Source organism: Ochotona princeps, chromosome 18 (assembly GCF_030435755.1).
Source record: "Ochotona princeps isolate mOchPri1 chromosome 18, mOchPri1.hap1, whole genome shotgun sequence".
In the NCBI taxonomy this organism is placed as follows: Eukaryota; Metazoa; Chordata; class Mammalia; order Lagomorpha; family Ochotonidae; genus Ochotona; species Ochotona princeps.
Window position 1 is genome coordinate 43395719 of NC_080849.1, and position 19397 is coordinate 43415115.

Genomic DNA, 19397 nt, shown 5'->3' on the forward strand with positions numbered 1-19397 from the left:
GAAAGCAGCAGAAAGCAATCCAAGAACTCAGGCCCTGCACATACCAGGGAGACTTGGACGAAGCTCCTGCTCTAGCCTGACCCAGCCCAGTCTGTTGTAACCATTTGGGAATGGAACCAGCAGACGGAAAATCTTTGCAATTCTACCTTTCAAATAAACAACAAAGTTTAAAAAAAAAATAGCAAGTGTAAACCACCCTTTTATTAAAGGAGAGAACAGACAACTAGGAAGGTATGTGTGGGTTCACTCATACGCTAAAAAAAAAAAATAAATAAAATAAATAGATACCGTCCAGAGCACTCTTTAAAATAAGCCTCAAAAATCCATTTTTTTGTTCTGTCCAAGGTTTTCTATTAATATGTAACAAATCTCCACAAACCCAGCAGTCTGAACCATGTACATTTATAATCTCACCGTTTCCACAGGTCAGGAGGCAGGGCACTGTTTATTCGAAGTCTCTGCTCAGAGCATCACAGGCAGCAGTCTGTATTCACGGAGCCTCAGTCTCTTCTGAAATTCCAGGTCCTTTTTCCTGCTCACGGAAGCTGCGAGGCAGCTGCACAACTTTTCATGACATACCTCCTTGGGGAGTGAACCAGCAGATGGAAGACACGTCTCTTTCTGAAGAAAATGAAAATCTTTTTAAGTTGTAAAAATGATCTGAAAAGATACATTACTAGAAATATACATTTGCCAAATAAGCCAATGAAAATACACTCACCATTATATGCCATCATAGAATTCCAAATTAAAACAAGAATAAGATGCTGTTATACACCTATTGAAGAAGTCAAATCCCAATATTGATACCCAATATTGATGAGGATGCAGAGCGACACTCTCATTGCTGGTGAGAATGCTTCATCAGAAACAGTTGGGCAGTTTCTTACAAAATTAAACATATTTGTACCTTATGATCCAAAATACTCCAAATAGTCATACTCCAAAATGCTCACATAATTTGAAAACTTATATCCACATAAAAACATGAACATGAATGCTCTTAGAAGTTTTATTTATAATTATCAAAGTTTGGAAGCATCCAAGATACCCTTCAGCAGGTGACAGAATAAATTATAGAGTATCTGGATGATGGAATATTATTCAGCACTGAACAGAAATGAGCTGCCAAGCCAGGAAAAGACATGGAAGAACCTTAAATATACATTCCTAAGTGAATGCAGCTAATCTGAAAAGGCTACATATTGTTGGAGTCTAACTATCAGACATTTTAGAAAGACAAAATGAGAAAAGGAGAAGACAGATCCATGGATGCCAGAAATTCAAGAGAAGCAGGAAAAAATGAATAGGTAAAGCACAGGAAATTTTTAGGACAGTGAAAGCATTCTGTGTGAAACCGTAATGCAGGGTACATGTCTTAGATTTGTTCAAATCTACAAAAGCATACAACACAGCAAGTGAACCCTAAGGATGGCCCTTAGTTAATAGCCACCCTTCACAATCAGCTCACTTATTGTGACTAATGTGCCACAGTAATGCAGCATGTTTACAGTAAGAGAACTTGTATGTGAGGGACAGTACATGGAAACTCCATAATTTCTGTGCAATTTTTCCTTTTTATTTATTTTTAAATTTTATGGTTATTATTTTCCACAATACAATTTTGTAAGCATAAGGATTCCTCCCTTTTCCTCCCCTTGCTCTCTCCTCATTTTCCCCTCCCACCATTTCCCCCATATTATTACAGTAGTAGTCTTTAGTAAGTTACTAGTTTAACATTCTAATATTTAGGTGCATCATGGCATTGTCGGAATAGACAAAAGTAGAACATTTAGTATCATACTGTAGTTAAATATATCATACTGTCAAGATATATTTATAATTTTTCTATAAAATTAAAACTGCTTTAAAAAGCATAGTCCTACTAAAATTGTATGTATTTCAATTTTTTTTAAGTTTAAATTCTGAACGAACAGTTCTTTTCTAATGTTGAAAGTTTCAAACTAAAAGCAGGGTGGAGTTTATCAAACACAAAGTGGAATCTACATGTAATTTTCCAAGATTGTTTTTCACTAAATAGCCCTAAGCTCTTTTCTCAGACTCCAAGTAAATAAACCAAGTTTAGTCTATAGCTTGTGATTCACCCTGGCCTATTTTCTGCAAAATAGAAATATCTTCCCCATCAGTTACTTCAGTGCATTATTTCTTCTCATTCCCCAGAGTCTCCTACATCACATAGTTTAAAGCTCTATCCTATGTGATGTGTATCCTTTTACTGTTATTAGCATTACCTTAGCTATTCCCTACCACTTTCCTTCAAAAAAACCAAGACCACGTTGTCTCGGCCCTGGGACTCCTTGCACATCTCTCACACTCATGGATTTATGAAAGAAGTGCATATCTTCTTATCTTTCTTACTATCCTGTCTCCAGAAATTGCTTTTATTCTCTCCTAAAATCTTCTTCTCTTTCAGTATCTCTTTTAAGTATCAGTTCCTTGGCCACGCTCCAGAAATCTGCCTTAGAATAAACTATAACTAAGCAGTAAAGAATAAAAGGAAAGTGAAGTTCAGGAAGATTATATGCTTGCTGCTTTATGACACATATAAACACAGTTTATCAGCAAAATAGAACGAATTGGACATACTCATAAATAGATGCATAAGAGATTCAATGCATAAATTGGCTTCTCACCAAGACATTCTATAATATGCCATCTGCAAACTGGAATACCAGGAAAGTCAATGGTACAATTCAGTTCAATTTCAAAGGCCTGGACATTGGATGGATATTTTTTTTAAAGATTTATTTATTTTTATTACAGTCAGATATACAGAGAGGAGGAGAGACAGAGGAGAAGATCTTCCGTCCGATGATTCACTCCCCAAGTGAGCCCCAACGGGCCAGTGCTGTGCCGATCCGAAGCCGGGAACCAGGAACCTCTTCCGGGTCTGCCACGCAGGTGCAGGGTCCCAATGCATTGGGCCGCCCTCGACTGCTTTCCCAGGCCACAAGCAGGGAGCTGGATGGGAAGTGGAGCTGCTGGGATTAGCACCGGCGCCCATAAGGGATCCCGGGGCGTTCAAGGCGAGGACTTTAGCCGCTAGGCCACGCCGCCAGGCCCGGATGGATATTTTAACCAAGGAAAATTCTTATTCAGCTTTCCTCTATTCTATTTACACCTTACATGGATTGGACCATGCTCACCCATCTTGGTGAGGGAGAATATCTTTTTTTTCTTTCTTAAGAGATATTTATTTATTTATTTATTTACTTGAGGGGCTGAGTTACACAGAGAAGGATAGAGATCTCACTCCCCAGATGACCACAATGGCTGGGGCTGGGCAAGGCTGAAGTCAGGCATCTGAAATTCCATCCGGATCTTCCATGCGACTGTAGGAGCCCAAGTACTTGTATCATCTTCCACTGCTTTCCCATGCTCTTTAGAAGGGAGCTGAATCATAAATGCAGCATCCAGGACTCAAATCAGCACTCGTTTGGGATGCCAGCATTGTAGGTAGGAGCATAACCTCTGAGCCAGCATAACCTGCTAAGCATCTTGTTTCTTCAGTCTATTGAAATGCCTGTATGTTCTACAAGCAACCCCACAATTACCTCGAAATGTTTTAAAAGCTACCCGGATATCCCTTAGCTCAGCTGAATGACATAAAATTAGCCACCATAGACCAACTTTCAAGCTCATATTACATTGTGCCTTGTGCATCTCAATTCACTGGACAATGTCTTTGTTTTAACTGAGATCAACAAACACAAAATCACATTCCCAAGGTTAGGCAGAGAGGATAAGGACACATCTCAGGAAACAAAGAACATTTTTATAGAATCACCACAAGTTTCCAGGAACCAAAATTGGGCCTTCTTGTCCAGAGAACCCTGTATTAAATAGGAGGATGTTTTAATACATTTATAAAAAAATACAATTAAAATTAAGCTCACTTTGGTCCAAAAAATTTTGAAACACAAGCACAGCTTTTTCATAACTCACATTTTCCAACAATTACTTAGAGACCCTTCATATGCATTGACTCACAACCCTAACCATGAAAAGACAGGACAGAACAAATCAACCAACTACCCCAGCCATATGCTGGCAGTGAAAAATTGGGCAAACGGAGACTCTAAAATGGACTATGTCAGTCAGTGGATTCTTCAGCGACTTCATCATGCTTGGAATGGTGAGATTGGCAGCAAATCATAACTGGTGAACTATCAAAACCACTTGAGCAAGACCCTCAGAGCATGCCCCACATCAGGGACCTGGGATGGGTGGGAGACTGGGTGGGACTTTTCCCTTTATCTCCCCCTTTACCCCAGAAACATGATAAAAACAATGTGGAAATAATAGTATTACCCATTTTCCTGTAGCCCTTGAACCTTTTTGCCCTAATTAACTATGTAAAGATTGTCAAAAATAAAGAAAACAAATTTTTTAGAAATAAAAAATATTTTTTAGAAAAAATAAACCTTATGTTCAATTCTAATTTCCCTGAATAGTTTTGTCCTTCTTTTTCTGGACTTTCACATGTATTTCCTTACCTCTGGTTTCAACTGGGTCTGGATGTTTTTCTTAACATACATGTGTTCTCTATAAATCAAAGAAACTAATTTTTTTATCACCGTGTTACAAATATTTTCTCAAGCTACAGCTACTTTTTCATTTAGTTCATGACATTTTGATGTCCTAAGTAGGAAAGGAGCCATAATATATTACTTATGTGAGGAGAAGCCTCATATTTCTTAGAAATCTGATTAACTGTGTTAGTCATATTTTCATGACTCTAATGAAACAACTGAGGCGCCTAATGATAGAAGGGTTTGCGATTCTGGATGTTCACAGTTCAAATTCAGAGACAGCCCATTAGCTGCCCTTCGGCTGAGCCTTCTGATTGGCAGAAAACCGAAATAGCACAAGACACTAGGAAGGTGTCTAAGTGTCTTTGTAAACTATCAGGATTTTTTTTCCAGATTATTTATTTATATGAAAGCCAGAGTTAGAGATGGGAAGAGATAGAAAAAGAGAGAAGATCTCCCATCTACTGATTCCCTTCCCCAAAAGGCCACAATTACTAAAGCTCGGCCAGTGGGAAGCCAGGAGCTTCTTTCAGGTCTCCCACATGGGTGCAAGGATTCAAGCACTTGGGCAGTTCTCTGCTGCTTTCCCAGACTCATTGGCAGGAAGCTGGATTTGAAGTGGGGTTGCCAGGACTCAGAACTTGCACCCATATAATTGCCTGCACTGCAGGCAGCAGCTTTATCCACTTAGTATACGGGGCCCAATCTAATGAAATCTTAATCATTTCCTAAAGGCTTATTTCTTAACACCATAATTATATTTCCACTCTCTTAGTCTTATTAACATGACTTCAGGGTTTAAACCCTGTGTGAGTACAAGGGCCAAATCATAGTCAAACCATAGCAAAATCACTTGCTAGAAAAATATTTGCATGTAGAGATTTGATAATAGTATTAAAAGATTTATGAACCTCTTTATCTATAGACCCTATATTCATTACTATTTCCTGGGGCTCTTTTCACCTCACAATCCCACAGGGTGATATAAACTAATTGCAACTTCCTACCAGTCTTACTGTGTGAAAAGAATTGTGTAATACATTATGTGTCATGTTGCTTTGGGAAGATACAGTATGCAATGATAGGGAAAAACTATTATAGGACTCAGAAACACCTGACATCCCAATTCCCACTACCAACTAGATAACATGGCAAAAACAACTTAATCTTTGCCTCCAGATTTTCATCCACAGAGAATAAAACAAGTAGAAGTTATCACTCTGTGGATGTGTGAGTGTGTGTGTGTGTGCTGAGAAGGGAAGAATTAACATCCTCTAAGGACCTTTCTATTTCTAAAATGTACATATAATATACACCAAAGTAATGTTCTGTTATACAACACTTTCATTTTGAAGTCATTAACAACCATCCTGGAGAAAAGTCACGTAAACTTAAAACAACACAGCTGTGAGTGTTCAGCACGCCTTAGTTACAAGAAGTTATCTCACCATTTAATGGTGTCATTAAAAATGCATTGTCACCATAGTAACTGCAACATTCTAAGACACCAAATCTCCCTGAAACGCTCATGCTGAACAGCTTCTATTGCCTTATGTAATGGTTGCTTCACCTTTTTTTTAGCAGATACCTAGCTGTTCTTTTCCCCAAATTTATTACTAATGAAAACCATCAACAACCTGCTTTCCAAAAACGAAAATTTCTAATGCTTGGAGATATATATATTACCAGTGGTCAAGAGTGCCACTATCTTGCAGATTAGGAAACAAAATCATTCCCATTCCCATTCCGATAAAATCCTAGTGTAACTCTTTCCCTAACTCCTTTTCATGCTTTTGCTTCTATTTTTGACATCTTTTTCCACTCTAATGAATCTTTGTGCTTTGGCTCTGATTTTTTTTTAAATTTCTGCATTAATGACAGTCAATCACACATTCCACATCCTTTATTTATTCAAAGGTGGTCAATAAGAACCACAACTTATTAGTATACAACACTCTGACTTGGTATTTATTCACTAAAAGGCAACAAGACAGGGATTTTTCACTCACTAGTTCATTTCGTAAATGGCTGCAAAGGCAGCTCTGGGCCAGGCTGAACCCAGAGTCTAGAACCCAGTCTGGATCTCCTGTCCGGATGGAGCAAAGGAGCAGCCATCACCTGCCGCCCGAGAAGCACATGAGCAGGAAACCAGACGCAGGGGCCGAGCCAGGCACTCAGCTGTGGGATTTGCTTGCACTCCCCAGGGGTGTTGTAACCACTGAACAGAGTCACTCCTGGATGCTTTCTGGTAAACTGAGAAGTGAAGAGGGAAGAAACTGCAGTAGGCAGTCAGGTATAGCAGCTTTAACTGCCAGCAAGGGCATGGGTGGGTGGGTTGGTTGGTTGGTTGGTTGGTTTTCAATGCAGACACTTCATAAGAAGTTTGGAGCCAGTGCTATGGTGCATCAGGTAAAGCCACAGACTACAGTGTCAATAGTCTATACAGACATCGGTTCAAGTTCCAACTGATCCACTTCCAACCCACCTCCTGCTAATGTGAGTTCTTGGATACCCACACCCATGTGGGAAACCCAAAAGAAGCTCCCAGCTCATGCCTTTGGCCTGGCCCAGTGTCAGTCGATGTGGCTTCTTGGGGAATGAACTAGCAGATGGATGACTTCTCTCTGCTTTTCCCTCTCTCTATAACTCTTTCAAATAAAGCAATCAATCTTTAAAAATTATGAAAAGTGTTTGATGAAGTTGTGACAAAGATTAATTTGTTGTCTTTTGCCGTCGTGCTGCTGTGTGTAGTCTAGATTGTGATAAACAAAAGGAAAGAACATGGTCACATCGATCCTGTCCCTAGACTTCTGTGCCCAGCTCCGGTTTAGTCAAATATTCAAGTGAATCACAAATGCAACCAGCACAGAACTTTTAATGCATCACAATAAAAGATGTAAATGTGACTTACACAAAATACAACCGAATGAGAGCGCAGAAACTCGGCATTCCCATTTTGCACTCTGAAGTCCTGCTTCCTAGTCTGTAATTCCAGTGACCATAGGTATGTGCCATTCTATTTCTCAGTGCTTATCCCAAGATAACCTCGCAGCAGTCATCCAAAACAAATGCCTCAAGCAAGTGAAGGAAATCATTAGTGCCTTAACAACCTTGAGATGTTACGAGAAAACTTAGCAGAGCTTTGGCAGTATATTTTTTAAAAAATCAGAACTAAGTCTTACTTTTGTGTAGAATCATGTAAGGACAAATTGCTAAAGCTGCAAAGAAGTCTTAGCATTTCTTCTAGTCCAATTCCCTAATTGTACAAGTCAGAACATTTAAGCGATGCCTGCAAGAACACAACGTGCTAAGAGCAGATAATACACAATAACACCATTGACAACTTTTCTTCCAAGTTTGCATTCAGCCCATTTCTCTTTCCCCTTTTCTCAAAAATTTTTGCTTCCATTGTCAACATTTCCCACTGATGGGTCTGTACTCATTTCATGAGCCATCACTGTCAACAACCCTGGCATAGAGATTAAATCATATTGACCCTCACTCTGTCACTCTAATCCCCAATGACAATTAAATCCTTAGCCTATGTCACACTGTACCCAAACATCTGAATATGGCCAGAGAAATGAACTCAGTTGACAGGTTTCTGCTAAGTATAAAAACACCAGCTCCAAGGGATTTCTGGTACTTTCCTGAAATCCTGCTGGATTACTTTCCTATTCTTCAAGTGACTGTTACTTTAGCTAACTCTGCAACTTTCTAGCACCTTCTTATCGTCCCATTAGGAACCCTAAGCCATCAGGAGAGAATTTCCAAGCAATTCACAGCATCCTGCACTCCCGTCATATGAGTAACTACATATGCTACCTTTCTTTTTATCGCAGAAAAGAAGTCCCTGTGCTTCCAGCTCCATTCTCTCTTGACTAGATTTCACATCACCTCTTTCCTACTGTTGAACATTCCCCATTCTCTTGCTCCTGGCCTTTAAACCAAGATGGCCCTAAGCAAGAACACTCCCAGCGGGAATAAACAGACACCAAAAGATCTCTTGAGATCTTGCAGGAAGCACATGCATTATTTCCACTGTATTTTTCTGGTCCAAACAAGATAGGGAGACAGCCCAGACTAAAAGGAAGGGGAAGGAGACTCCACTTCTTGCTGGAAAAGGCTGCAAGAATTTACATCTATTTTCAATCCATGTATTGGAGGAACTGTCAAAACCTGCTTAAAGCACAAAGTCTGGTTAGATTCTCCCGACACCTTCAGATGTTCTTGTCAACATTCAGAGGGAATACTGTGGCCCCAGCCTGGAGGTGTGTGAGTCATCTTCCTCCAGAATTCCCTTGCTCAATTTCACCTGCAATAATTACAGAAAATTATTCTTCCTTCCTTTCCAAACTCCTGTCCTTTTAGACACATCTTCATTTCTATGTCAAAACAGTTGCCAGGAGCAGTTGCAGAATGGGAATGGAAAAAAAATTGCTACATATTATGAGAAAAATCACAAGTTATTTCAAACATTTTGTTCAATTAAATCACAAAATATGAGGATGTGGTAGAATTTCAAAAGATCATCCATGGAAAAAGGTGAAGATTTAGATCATATTAACCAGTTTGGATGTAACTGGTAGACTCTGTTAAAACATATGTCTAGAATTGCATGGAAAATTGGGTGGAAAAAAACTCGTATATACAAATTGGCTATTAAGAATAAAATGTGATGAAATAGGGCCTTGAAAAGGGCAGTAGACCACTTAATGAGAAAAACGGTCTATCAGCACAGTAGGTATTCTAACATGAAGAGATTGTCCTCTCTTAGTAGTGAACACAACAATTCCTTTGTAGGGAAGGCATCACCTTTATTAAGATGCTCTGGTTAGCTCCTTTGCAGTAAAAACAAATTGGCCATGCTTTAGTTTCTTGGAGAAGAGGGAAAGCATTTAGCATTTTCAAAAAGAGAACTGTTTACTTTCTGGTGTTCTGGAGGACCAGGGTAGATGTGGGATGGACTAGGCTGGGTTTCAACCCCAACTGAGCCATGTATGTGCTATATGTGGGTATGAACGAGCCATGGCTGGGCTGAAACATCCAACAGCAAGAACCAGAATGGGTTGAAGGCCAGTAAAGAAAAGCCTTGGCTCCTTCTAGGACAGGAGATGAACTGAGTAGTGCTGGCCCACAGACCCACTGGTATGTGCGAAACCTGGCACCAGGAGGGGTTCTGAGGGAGGAGCCTGAGCAACTCCTCTGACAGGACACAGATTCTACAAAGAAGCACAAGAAACACGGAAGGAAACAGCCCAGAGAAAGTGTCCCACCAGCATGCATTTGGCATAGGTTGGGGGCAGACCAGGCTGAGTCAGTTCGCATCACCCACTGGCAACTCCGAACGCCAGAGCAGGGTGTGGGTCGAGCCAGATTCGGTTGCAACAAAAGCAGGACACAATATGGAATGCCAGGGTGAGGCTGCCTGTGCCAGATGAGACCGCAGAACCCAACCAGTACACGTGAGAATCTGGAGGGGAGGGGCAGAGCCGACAGAGGAACAAGGGGTGGTTTCCTTGCTGGATAGCTACTCCCACTGGAGAGCATGAGCTGGGACCAGACTAGGCAGGGCTGTAACACCTGTATGCCTCATGTGGACTAGATCAGGGAAGAGCCAGGATGGGCGGACTATTCCTACTAGTCTTAACAGAACTGGAGAGGGTGAGAGCTGTCGAGGCTTAGCCATAGCAGCAGCTGACACCAGGGGCCAATACTGTCAAGTCCAACCACAGGGCCATCTGGAGAGAGCATAATCCAGGAGTGAGAGTGACCTGGGAGGGAAATAGTGGGCTCCACCCCCCTTGGGTTAACACTCTCATGGAAGTGCACAATAATAACTAGGACAGGGGCTGGGATGGCTAGACAGAGAGGCACTCAACAACATCCATGAGGGCTGGACAGTTGAGCTGGTTGGATGGAACTAAGATCCAATACCCTTCAACATTTACGAAAGCCCAATGGGATATGGGACGGACTGGACTATGCTACTATACATGCTGGCAAATCAGGGTGGGGGCGGGCTTGATGGGGGCTATTGGGGGGTCGTTCTCACTAGGCTGCAGCTCCCACTGGTTGGTGTGATGGCCGAGACTGTGATGAGTGGAACCAGAACGAACTACAGCACCCATGGGTTCCAGTGGAAGTCGAGGCTCAAGACAGAACCAACCCAACGATTGCAACCACCAGCTGAGCAGAGAGACGGACTGTGCCGGGTCCTGTACAGGATGTGGTTCAGAACTTGCATATATTTTTAACGTATTGGTTACTCAATACCATGTCAATTAATTCCATAATGTTATAAATTGTTACTGATGTTATGTAGGGGCTTTTAATTGATCGGGATTTTACTCTGTTGGCTCTACCTTCAGACCAGAAATGGTCTCCCCAAGAAACCGTTGAACTTATCTGAACAATAAGATGCTGGACTCTATGCTTGGTATATGCTTGCAATAAAGGAATCTCAACTGAACTTGAACTGTGGTTATGCAACAAGGTGGAGGAATCCACCATGGTGGGAGGGTTGGGGGAGGGAAGGGGGAAATCCCAATACCTATAAAACTGTGTCACATAATACAATGTAATTAATAAAGAATTAGAGGTGGAAAAAAAAGAGAACTGTTTAGCTTGAATGCATGCAAGAGAAAAGGTTACTCAATATGAATGAGGAAGGAGGAGAGCAAGGTGAGTCAAGAGAAACTGTGGTAGAACTAGTCTGGAGGGAAGTATTTAATGAGAATTCTAGGGCCCGGCGCCATGGCCTAGCAGCTAAAGTCCTCGCCTAGAACTTGAACGTGCTAGGATCCCATATGGGTGCCCGTTCTAATCCCAGCAGCCCCACTTCCCATCCAGCTCCCTGCTTGTGGCCTGGGAAAGCAGTCGAGGACGGCGCAAAGAGTTGGGATACTGCACCCGCGTGGCAGACCTGGAAGAAGTTCCTGGCTCCTGGCTTCGGATCAGCGCAGCACCGGCCATTGCGGTCACTTGGGGAGTGAATCATGGGATGGAAGATCTTCCTCTCCGTCTCTCCTCCTCTCTATATATCTGACTGTAATAAAAATAAATAAATCTTAAAAAAAAAAAGAATTCTAAAGGCAACCTCCCTTTCCAAAACAAACAAAAGTAATTTTACCAAAATTCTTGAAATACTGCGTGTGACTAAATTTTCTTCCATCATACACTGTATCAGTTGTTTGTAAAGGGGAAAAAAAACCCTACTTGTAGCTAGCTTAGAATCACATAAAAGATGATAGAGTGGGGGAATTCACTGGATCTGCTTCTGAAAAGGCAGCAGTGGGTGTGGAACCAGAAACTGAACAGACACCTTCACCTTATCTCTCATCTTCAGCTGTCTCTGGATGCTGGTCTACCCATTGTGCCTCACCAGGGGCAGGGAATGTGCCACGGCATGTCAAGCCTCAATGTCCGCAGTTCCACCACCCTGCTAAGTTTACATGGGTGTAATTAGACCCCGTTAGATGTCTAACTCTAAAGCAATCTCTGACCAAAAGAACAACTTCCACTACACAGTAGTAGAGGTGCCAGCCTTAATTTTAAAAGCAAAGGAGAGAGGATGAGAGTCCTGACGCAAGAAACAGTAAATGGCTGCCAAGTTTGAATGTCTGAGTTCCTGTAAAATTCAAACCGAATCATAGCCCAATGCAGTAACAGAAGTAGGATCTTGGCATGATGATGGAGTAGGAGGATGTTGCCCTCACGGACAGTATCAATGCCTATATAGAGCTTCCAAAAGGCAATGGCGGATAAAGGGAACTAAAAGATAATATGGATCTTCCATTAACTTAATGAAGTCCCCTCCTACAGGAGGACTTTGGGGCCCCTGTGGCCCTTCATTGTCTTTTCACCATGGGGGGACACAGAAACAAGACACACCTGGGAGAAATGGGTCTTTACCAGACACCAATCCTGTAGCCCCTTGATCTTGGAATTCCCAGCTTCTAGAACTGAAAGTAAAGCATGTCTGTTGTTTATGAATTATCCAATCTAAGTTACTTTGTAACAGCAGCAGAAACCGACTCCAGAACGTACACGGAAAACACTGATACAAGTCTCTTCTCCAACTACAGTGATAGTAAGAACTTTTCAACCAATACTTGGTACTCAGGCATGGCATACTAACTCAATGGCTAAATTCTTACGTTGCATATGCCGGAATCCCATATGTGCACTGTTCATGTCCCAGCTGTTCCACTTCCCATCTAGCTGCCTGCTTGTGGCCGAGGAAAGCAGTAGATGGCACAAAGCCTTGGGGCCCTGCACCCACGTGGGAAACCCACAGGAGGCTCCTGGCTCCTAGCTTCAGATTAGTTCAGCTCCAGTTGTTGTGGCCACTTGGGGAGTGAGCTAGTAACTAGAAGATCTTTCTCTCTGTCTCAGCTTCTCTCTGTAAATCTTCCTTTTCAGTGAAAATAAATAAATCTTAAAACAAAATATTTGGCGTTACAAAGATTCATTTGCTTTTCATTCAAGAAGCCATTGAAACCATATAATAATAAGGTCTTTTCTTTGGCTATCACATAAATATTATGTCATCTTCTATTTTTTCAAGTAGAGGTCCTTAGTAGGAAGTGACAAACTAAAAATCCACATGAGGAGACATTAGCCAATATATTTTAAAATACCTAATTTTCACATAAATTTTCTTTGGGTTCTATTAGGCCTTGTTATATAATATATGCACTTATTTCTATAATACTATTTTAAGTTATATTTATTTATCTGAAAGGCAGAGCATTAGAGAGAAAGAGAAGAGAGATCTTCTATCCATTGATTCACTCCACATCCGGCCATACCAGCCAGCTCTAGGCCAGACTGAAACCAGAAGATAGAAACACCGTACAGCTCTCTAGATGGCTGGAACGGGCCCAAACATTTGAGCCAACATCTGCTGCCTCCCAAAGCACATTAGCAGGAAAGTTGGTCAGAAGCGGAGTAGCAGGATTCAAACCAGCACCCCAATATGTGATAGATGTCCCACAAGTGGCAGCTTAACGAGCTAGGCAACAACACTAGCCCCTCTGTAATATCATCAATATATATATAATTTTTCAAGCGAAATATTGAACTTGTTTTTAATTACAGGTAGATGAAACTTGAAAAGGTAGACATGTTTTACCTCTTACACAACTAAAGCAAGCACAGACTAAAAGTTGGCTCTTCTGCCACATTCAAATAGCAGACATTAGCCAATTTGTCTCACACGTAGCATGACACTACACCAATGGAATTTGCCTGACTTCAACTGATTTCCAGACTTTCTTGCATATTTTTATCTTAAAATAGAAAGCAGTGAGAGTTCGGGGCAGCCAAAAGAAAACCAATCAATATTCATCTTCAGTGGTGAGAATCACACATAGCAATGACAGTCCTCTCATAAACGTAACCCTTTGCCCTCAGCTGTGTGTGATCCATATCCCAAGGTATTCATGCTTCTGTTAGGATTTCATCCCCAGAAACCATCCTTCCCAGAAAGACAAGGGTCAGCCGTGCTTCCAGGCCACTCAGCAGCAGGAAAGTTCTCACGGATTAACAAAGGAGGCACGCTGGCCACTGTTCCAGTAAATTACCAGGAAGGGTAGAAATCACAGAGCTACCTTCTTTTATGTCTTTCCTAACTAAAAGAAAAAAAAAAGAGGGAAGGGAAGGATCCTTTTCCTTGTGCTGTTGGATGTCCATCCAAGAGGATAATAACAGAGATCAAAGAGGGGAGAGGAAAAAAACAATCAAAAAAAAAAAAACCCACCTCACTGCAGAGAAAAGGAGAGGGAGCTGGAGGAAAACAAGCATTGAGATATGTTTCAGGGCCGGGCAATCACAGCAGACTCAACTGCTCTTATCCTTTTCAAGCGGGTAATTGCTTCAGAGAAGACCTGACACTCTTTTCTTAGCAGGTGTTCAAGTGCTAGTTCTCCAGAGGTTTCTTTAAACAGAATGTACACTGTCTAAAACAGTCCTGTCAGCAGTGAGAGTAGCTTTGTATTCTAGTCACTCGTATTGCACTTGCTATAGAAATACTCACATCGCCAGCCCAAGCAAAAATCTCAGCACTCACTAATAGAAGTCCAATGCCAAGGCCATGGGAGACAGGACCAGTCACAAGGCTGTTCGACCTGCTCTGAAAACCACAACGGCAAGAAGTGATTTGATACAAGTCCGGCATCTCTCCTGAACAGCAGCAGAAGTCTTGGGAGTTTTGATTGGCTTGTTGATTGGTTGGTTGGTTGATTTGGTTCCTTAAAACAACTGAAAACAATGTTGAATATGATTGGACACATCGAATGAGGTATGTTACAAAGAACATAGAGTTACACATGCAGACATGCAGACAGCATACACAAACCTACAGAACAAATACAGCTATAGAGACATCCCGGTGTTGACTGCCAGCACCTCCCTACGGAAGACTGATAAAAACCATCGGCCAGAAGCAGGCAAGGGAAGCCTGCCTACTCTGGCTCTGTACAGATCCACTGTTCTTTGGCCCATGCACATTAGTTACTAATCCCTTAAAGTGACACAGAACCATGCTTTAGCTGTAATGGTCAATTCCAGTCACCAAAGCTGATGGATTTTTCTCTGCCGAAAACCGTACAACATTCAGATCTATGCATTTTTCCACTATCACAAGCCCTTTTCTCAACTGCCTGCACCAACAAGATTTTTTTTATTTTTTTTCCTCTACCCTTATTACAATTGATGTTAACAATCATCATTCCTTCCACCTCCAGCAAGGAGAAAACAATTTCTGGGCTAAGTGCAACCTTCAAGAACTCTTTTCTCATGATTCAAAATAAAAATAGTATTAGCGGATTGGCATTTGGCGCAGTGTCTTAAGCCACTGCTTTATGACAGTGGCATCCCATTTGAACCCTATTTCAAGTCGCAACTGCTTCATGTCCAATCCTGCTCCCTGCTAATGCAATTGGGAAAGCAGCAGAACATGGCCCAAGTTCTTGGGTCACTGCCACACACCTGGGAGACCTGGATGGAGTTCCTGGTTCCCAGCCTGGCCTTGCCCAGTCCTAGCCACTGCATTGGGAAGTGAACCAGCAGATATAAATCAATCTCTCTCTCTCTCTCACTCTCTCTTCTCTGGCACTTCCCTATGAAATTCCTGCATGATCAATCTTATCCTGCTGATTTTTGAAAGATCTGGACCAACACACTGATTCATATGCAGCATAAATTAGGAAATAATTATTTGCTTAATGAAATAATATTACTAAATAATGAATTCCCTTACAACATCTCTTTTAGCTTCAAACTTTTTCAACTTCAGAATAGTACTGTGTATAATATGATAAACACTCATGTGCCCAACGTCTGTAATAGACTAAATTTTGTATATTTTATGTACTTCAACTCAGAAACAATTTTTCAAGAAAACAATTTTTCAGGTATTGCTGAAGGATTGATATCATTGGACTGATATTCTGTCCCTGGGAAAGACACTGCTCTGTTCCTCTCTCCAATTGCCTAGGTGTTAAGACAACTCAGGAAAATTAGTTGTGTGATTCCACAGGGCTGTAAATAATGAAAATGTCAGGAGATTGCAATGAGCAATCCATAATCTGCACTGTTCATCCTCTCTGATTTCTTCTGGGGTCATTTGTTGATGAGCCTCCTTTGACAATCCCCTTCCAGGTCTCTGTGAAGTTAGCACAGTGAGTCAGCAGCATCTTTGCTCATCAGCTACTCCTCGGGGAGGCAAAGGAAAGCCTCAGTCTCCCATTCATCATGTCCTGTATTGATTCACCTGGTGGGGAACCTTGGCTGTTCCTCACACCCATTACTTCTAAGAAGAGTTAAGCCCGAAAAGCTTTAGGGATCTACATTTCAGAATAAGAAGAACATCTTCAAAAGAAAACACATTTGGAAGCAATACTTTGATTGTAAATCACTTTTAATCGCAGAGGAAAATATAAAAACTGGTATTTTTTTCTCTAAATAAAATCACATTTTCAAGAGGTTGAAGGATTCTTTCAAAAAGAAATGTGTTGCACTGCATACATATGAGACATCTAGTCTTCATTTCTAGCTTTGTACTGTTCATGAAAACGTCAGGTTACTTCTCGCCTCTGAGGTTTGTTTGTTTGTTTGTTTGTTTCCATGTACACAACTTGTTTCTAAAACCACCAAGACAACCAGATGTAGTTACTATCCAATGCTTGGGCCATGTAACACTAAAAATCCAAACTCAAAACTTATTTCACATCTGTGTTCCACTCCACTTAATTTTTTTTTTCCTTCAATTTGTTCAATGTGAAGCTACAGGCAGATTTAGCTATTGCTAACCATTTTCTCACCAGGACAAATCTGCAGTGGAAAAAAAAATATTGTATGTGTCAGAATGTGAATTCGTACTCATGAATGCACTCATCCTTAAATGGGTAATTCTGGACTGTTCTGCTTCTGGTTCTTCCCTATAGTTATCAAGACTAAATAAACCTCCTGTTTGTTTCTTTGGTTTTTCTGGTCTCATTTTATTCTGAGAGGTAGAGAGATCTTCCTGTCAGTTTTCATTCCTCATATACCTGCAATGGCCAGGACAAGGCCTGGCCAAAGCCGGAAGCCTGAAACTCAATCCAGGTCTTCTACACGAGTAGCAGGGATACAACCATCTGAGTTGTGACCTCTTGCCTCCTGGGAAGGATATTAGCAGCAAGTGGGAATCAGGAGGGGAGCTAGGAATTGCACGCAAAGACCCTAATATGGGAAGGGGGAATCTTAACTCATGTCTTAACCCCCGAGCCAATGCCCTTCCCCCTTCTGCTTTTAATAAGAGGATGTAGCCCACCATTCTGCTACATCTCTTTCCTGTGGTGACTTCAGGCCTGGATCTCTGTGAAAGAAGGCAGAAACCTTAGACATCATAACCCTCCCCACCACAGAGTTCTGAAGACTATGTGTTTATTCAGTACAGTCCAAGGTAGTCAAACATTCTGTAAACAGGAATTATTTTACCTAAATTCATCTTTCCAATAGGGTAATAGTATCTAACTCATAAGGATATTATAAACACTAACTCAGTACATCAGATACCCAAATGTCTTGCCTTAGCATTCTCTTGAAACAACTTTATATCACTGAATAATAACCATCTCCTGCAATCTGGCAGCCAGGAAGAGCAATATAATTTGGAGGGAGCAGTAGAAAAGGAAAATGCAAAGCTCCTTTTCTAAAATTGTTAGGAATTTCAGGACAATTATGTGAGTGCACCAAACCAAGCAAAGGGCCTTGTGCACTTGCACAGGTTCCATGCCCGCAGCTCAGGTCCTGCTTGCAGCTCCTCCCCTCAGCTATTCCAGTCATTGCTCCTTTTTTGCCCCAGGGTTACCCTGACACCGTGGCATTAGTACCTGTACAGTCTGGGAATCTGAACACATTAGAATCCGTGGGGCAGCCCTGGGGTAGTGGTGGATAGAGCTATGGATGAACTCCATCCTCCTTCATCACTCCCAGAGACAACAGGAATATTCCATGTGACTCCTCCAAGAATGCAGTAGGATGGAGCCTTAGCTGTCCATGGTGCTAAAAACCCTGCCCATGTCTCTCTTTCCACAAATGTCTTGTTAGAGTTACAAGCCAGTCTAGATTATCCTAAAATCTGCCAAGATCAGCAAAATTATACTTCAACACAACAAATGGCTAAATACTAAAATGAAATAGACACGAGACAGCTGAATGGTACCTTATAGCCATTTTAAGGTATATAGCAGCCGGTCCTGTATATAAACTAAAATTGAAATGTCAATGAGCTAATCATAGGTTGTGGTTAGGACTTGCTTTTTTTTTTTTTTTAACATACTGGTTACTCAAAACCATGTCAATTCCATAATATTGCAAATTGCTGTTGAGGTTATATTGGGACTCTTAATTGACTGGGATGATATTCTACCAGCTCTAACTTCGGACCAGAAATGGTCTCCCCAAGAAACTGTTCAACCCATCTGGACAATAAGTAGCTGGACTCTATGCTTGGTATATGTTTGCAAAGAAAGAATCTTGATTGAATTTGAACTGTAATACTGCATCAAGGTGGAGGAATCCACCAGGGGGGAGAGGAGAGGGAGGGGTGGGGAGATTCCCAGAGCCTATGAAACTGTCACATAATGCAAAATAATTAATAAAAAAATAAATAAATAAAAACCCTGCCCATGAACCTGTGAAATGACATTCCCTCTGCACACGTGGTCTTGTCTCAGACTCCCTTCTTAGGCTTAAATAAAACCATACCTTGGGCAGAACCCCATGTAAAACTCTGCTTCACTGGATTTCTCTATCTTGCTGCACTGCAAGAGTCAGTGACCAGAAAAAATAATTATCCAACTCTAGCGCTAGTCCAGAAGAAGAAAATAAAAATAGATTTTAATTTGCTCCCTCCCAAACATCCACCCTTCTTCAATGTTATATACTCACATGTTCTTTAAAATCCTTTATATCAGCTTCTAGATATTTCCTTTATTGAAGTCCTGTTTTTTCTGACATTCATTTGGCCTTGATTCTGTAATAATCTCACTAGCAGAGAAAACATGATCGTGTCCCAGGCTCTAAATAGGGTAGGAGAGCAAAATTCATGATTTTACCAATAATACAATAAACCAATTTAAAGGAAGTAAAGTACTCTCAAGATACTACTTTAAAAGAATAAAAGACAATTGGATTTTCAGCCAGCTAAAAATCACATTCTGTTAACCATAAAAATTTTTGGTTGCTTTATATGTTATCGTTTTATCCTTTACTTTCTCAAAATAGTATCCTTTCTCCTCTGTTATGCATTAGTACAACTACTCACATAACTTCTCTATAGAACTGCATCAGAAT

At 41.1% G+C, this 19397-nt stretch overlaps 1 long non-coding RNA gene across 2 annotated transcripts; it reads right to left on the reverse strand.

The window, feature by feature from the left end:
* Positions 1-454: 454 nt before the first annotated feature.
* On the reverse strand, positions 455-19104 carry LOC131482529 (uncharacterized). 2 transcript variants are annotated; one of them, XR_009247066.1, is made up of 4 exons: positions 18993-19104; positions 17371-17415; positions 14626-14806; positions 455-621 (listed from the first exon to the last, which is right to left on the reverse strand). It is a non-coding gene; the product is annotated as an uncharacterized LOC131482529 (long non-coding RNA). The 2 variants fall into 2 exon arrangements; XR_009247067.1 differs by lacking the exon at positions 17371-17415.
* Between the last annotated feature and the right edge of the window lie 293 nt (positions 19105-19397).